The 4,437-nt window shown below is 47.2% G+C and overlaps 2 non-coding genes across 2 annotated transcripts; both read right to left on the bottom strand.

The window, feature by feature from the left end:
• Positions 1–855: 855 nt before the first annotated feature.
• On the bottom strand, positions 856–927 carry Trnac-gca. Its single transcript has one exon. It is a non-coding gene; the product is annotated as a tRNA-Cys (tRNA).
• Positions 928–3,218: 2,291 nt separating this feature from the next.
• Positions 3,219–3,290, bottom strand: Trnac-gca. The gene has a single exon. It is a non-coding gene; the product is annotated as a tRNA-Cys (tRNA).
• Between the last annotated feature and the right edge of the window lie 1,147 nt (positions 3,291–4,437).

The following is a 4,437-nucleotide window of genomic DNA, read 5'->3' as shown; positions in this document are numbered from 1 at the left end:
GCATACAGGCTTTTGTAGTAAGATCTAATGATTCTCTGAATTTCCTCTGTGTCTGTTGTTATGTCCCCCTTTTCATTTCTGATCTCATGCCAAAATCTTCAAGGAAACTTTTCCCATGATGTCTGAGGCTGTGGATGCTGCATATAGAAGGTGCCAGGCATTAGCAGTCCTTAGGTTGTCACTAGACAGGAAGGTGAGCTTTTAAGGACAGATCAAGTTTCTAATCCAGATCTTGTTTCCTAATCATTGATGTGACCTTGATTTTTTTCTTTTCTTGCTTTTGATTGTTAGCCTGTTAGCATGTAGGGCAGAGGGAAAGAGGCCAGAAGCTCAGGTTAGTCCTCTAAGAAGCCCTAGGTGACTTCCATCACCATTTCTCCCTAGAGAGCCTCCTAGAACCCTGTTCTTCCCCTATCCCCAGGTCTGAACAGGGTAAGGCATAAGTGCATGTGACCATTAAACCTGCAGTAGCCCAGGGAAGGAGCTCCAGACTTGGGACACAGAGCCTGCAGCCTAGCATGGTGGAATCAGAAACCTGATAGCCACTCCATTGCCAGGGACACAGTGCTCCAACTCAGGAGGCAAGAAAAGAGATGACCAGCTTCATCTACAGATCCCCAGTATCTCTCTGGGAGCTTTTCAGCAACCCTAGAGATTCCCAGAACAGAGTAGAACTGAGGGATACAGGAAGCAAGGATCCATGTCTTAAACCTCTAACAGGTGCATCTAGCCACCTGAGTGATCGTGAGTCTGCCCTTGTACTGTGGATTGGAGTTTGGTATACTTCATCATTTTCTTTCAGGTGCCCTGGTCTAAAAGAAAGACAATACAGGAAGCACTTCAGAGACAAAAGGTAGGGGGCACCTGGATTTGAACCAGGGACCTCTTGATCTGCAGTCAAATGCTCTACCCCTGAGCTATACCCCCACTTATCTATAACCTCTCATTAGTACCTCTTCAACCATGGCACAGCCCCCAGGCTGCCTACATGTTTATAATCCACTGTGGCCTCTCTGTTCTAGAAACTAGAAATCATTCTTTACTACATACAGCTTGCCTTCCATTTTCTCCAACCTAAACCTGTACTCCTCAGCACCCCATCCCTCAGGGGGTGCCAAAGGTACAATTTTTGACCTGGAGAGGATACCTCTCTGTGGAGTCCTCTAAGTCACACACTGGTCGGGACAAGAACAGCTCACCCTTTCACACTCAAGGCCTCAGGGGGTGCTCCTGTTGTGAGGTGTCAGTCCCTGTCCATGTTGTGCGCACAGGGACAAGTAAGACATTTCTTCCCTTGAGACAGTTTCCAGGTAAATGACTGACAAAGGCTTTGAGGAGCTCAGCGAGAAGACTTACCCCGTGGCTGGCTGACGGGGAGATTATACACCGCTATAGATGTGATTGAGATCTGCGTTGTCCCAGCACTCTCATAGAAATACGTTACCACCCCTGAAGTCCCATTCTTCCTGAACCACTGGCCTGTTTTCAGCAAGGAAACCAGGGAAGCTGAAGATGCTCCTCACACAGACAACCAAGGATCAGCCTTTGCTCTCTGTCTTGGCTGTTTTTCATCGTCAGTAACTGGAGGCCAGAAAGCCTAACAGTCCAGCTAAGATGGTCCTGTGTTTTAGCCTGCGTGAGGACCAGGCCATGCGTTGTGACATTTGTGTATGTCCTGTGCTGAGTCAGCAGGCACCGGCAGTGATCTCTGGAAACTGCATAGTGATCTCAGGGAACTGAGGGTTAGTGTCACTCACCTTGTTGTGGAAGATCTGGGCTTCTCCACTCCATCCCCTGGAGTCTACTGTATTGTAGCGTTTTGAGTAAGAATGGCCGCCATGGGCTCATATGTTTGAGCACTTGGTCCCCAGTTAGGGGAACTGTTTTGGAAGGATTAGGACGTGTGGTCTAATTGGAATGCCCTTGTTGGGGAGGTGTGTCACTGGGGCTAGACTTTGGTTTCAAAAGCCCACACCAGGCTCAGCCCTTCTTCCTCTCTGCCTTCAACTTAGAAATCAGATGTGAACTACTGCTCCAATGTCATGCCTTCCACTATGCTCCCTGTTGTGATGGTCATCGATTCACCCTCTCTGAAACTCTAATCAAGCCCCTAATTGAATGCTTTCTTTTATGAATCTCTAGGTCATGTGTCTCTTAACAGCAATAGAACGGTAACGAACACACGGATTTTCATTATCTTTGGGCCTAGAGAGGCCTGATAACCAGCATCGCTTTATGCACTTCCCTGAGGATCTTTCATGTTACCCAGTTTGGTTCCAGTGGCAGTACTTTGTTTAAATAAGAGCCTATCTCTGGTTGGTAGTGACATAGAAGGCCACCATTGGCGGGATTGCAAAGGCCTCAAGATGAGGCAGGAAAATAAACAGGACCTAAGGAAAATGGGCCCAGGTCTTCAGTCAGTCCTCTTGTCTGAGAGTGACACGATGAGCACTGGCCTCGGTGTCATCGCCTGAGTCAGCCAGCTCCAGGATGTTCCCAAATCTGTCCTCCTCCCCATGTGACTCACTCAGCACTCACAGCCTTGTTTTGAGACACATCACTGACGAGCTCAAGGCACTATCTGTGGTGCTGGACAATCCATGCTGTCAGCTGGATCACTGACGAGCTCAAGGCACTATCTGTGGTGCTGGACAATCCATGCTGTCAGCTGGCGAGGTTGTGATGCCCAGACGTTTGGGCAAACAGCAGTGAAGAGGAAGCTGTGAGGGCAGTTTCAGTCAGCAGATTTTAAGTAAAGCCCATTAGATCCTACGAGGTGGATGGGTTTCCTGTGGCAGTTAAAGACCTGGGAGGAAAGAATGGTGTCCTAGAAAAATATTGACCTCAAGACCTTAACATGTCACCTCTTCCATGTCTCCTTCCTGTATTCTGTCCTACAGAAATCAGACTTTCCTACCCCACGGGGAGGGGGGGGGGACAGGCACTTCTTAGAAGAAACAAAACCACAAATACACACACACACACACACACACACACACACACACACACACACACAGTCAATTCTGCTTTCTCTGGGCAGCCATGACCAATGTGCCAAATTAAACATCTGCCACTGTTACGTTTTTTAACCAAAGGCAGGACTCTGCCTCCACCAGAAGTGAGCCAGTGAAAACCAGACTCAGCCCTACAAGCATGACACAAGTTTTCAGTAGACTGAAGGGCATGCAATCAATTCAGTGTTCATGGGTAAAAAAGATAGGGGGCACCCGGATTTGAACCAGGGACCTCTTGATCTGCAGTCAAATGCTCTACCCCTGAGCTATACCCCCACCTGCTTATAAGTGTCTAATAAATATTCTAAACCTGTATGGCCACTCCTTGACAGTCACCATCTGGCATGCATACTTGCCAGGGCTCTGCCATTATCTGCTTCCTCCTAGGATGCCCAGCCTTGAGCTAACTCTGTACACCTCACTACCTCTTCTTCCTGGCAGTCACTATCCTGCCCTAGTTCCTACTTGAGACATGGGCATTAAGTCATGGAGGTCTGTACTGGAGATCTTTCAGACTCAACTAAAAGGTCCAGATGCAGAGATCTGGCTGCTCAACTGACATCTGGAGATAAAAAACCTGGGCAGGACTAGAGGAAAGAAAACTTTGCTCCTACCCAAAAACTATTAAACCTGACTCGCTGAGAAAGGGACCAGAGGATGATCGCTATCTCAGACAAGCTCAGGAGATGGCTCTGGCTCACGGACAGTTTCAACTAGTGGTTTAATCTGCTCCCATCCATTGTACAGATATGGTTAAAAATATGCAGAAAAACACATGATTTATGACCATAAGCAGAGTCCACATTTAGGGTGAAGAGCCTCTGCACCAAGCAGCCCAAGGCAACAGATCCCTGACTCCCTTCCTCTCCCCTTTATCCCTTTCATTTCTCATTTGAAGAAGGCTTCAGTTCTGTCCTCTGAGTTGTACCTGCCTCCTGTTTTTACTGTTGGGATTCACATCTGTTTCCTGTGCTTTGCCATATACAAGGACCCACAGGACTGTGAGGGTTCCTCACTTTTAGTGAGATAACCACAGTGGACAGACCTCAATTCAACCTCCAGCTTACACTGTCCTTCCTCTAGACCCATCCCAGGACTGGTGTTTTGGGTATCCACAGAGAAGACCACTTGGATACTGGTTTAAGGCAATAGAAACTTTTATTAGCTGACTGGCTACTGCACTGAGTATTCAGGATCCCAGTGTAGCCCCAAACCTTTCTCAGAGTAAGATTTTAAGTACAAAAACCTTTTCCTGGGTTGTCATACTTCGGTTAACAAGAACAGCTAGCCAGAAACAGAACTACAGAAACCAAAAGGTGAGGTTAGTACATTCAGAGACTTTACCAGAACTAAAGGATTTTGAAGGATTAGGTCTTTATTTTTATTTTGGTTAGTGGTGCTGTCTAAATGCTGATTTTTTTTT

This window comes from Microtus ochrogaster, unplaced genomic scaffold, assembly GCF_000317375.1.
Source record: "Microtus ochrogaster isolate Prairie Vole_2 unplaced genomic scaffold, MicOch1.0 UNK262, whole genome shotgun sequence".
In the NCBI taxonomy this organism is placed as follows: Eukaryota; Metazoa; Chordata; class Mammalia; order Rodentia; family Cricetidae; genus Microtus; species Microtus ochrogaster.
This window is presented reverse-complemented; position numbering and strand designations above follow the sequence as displayed.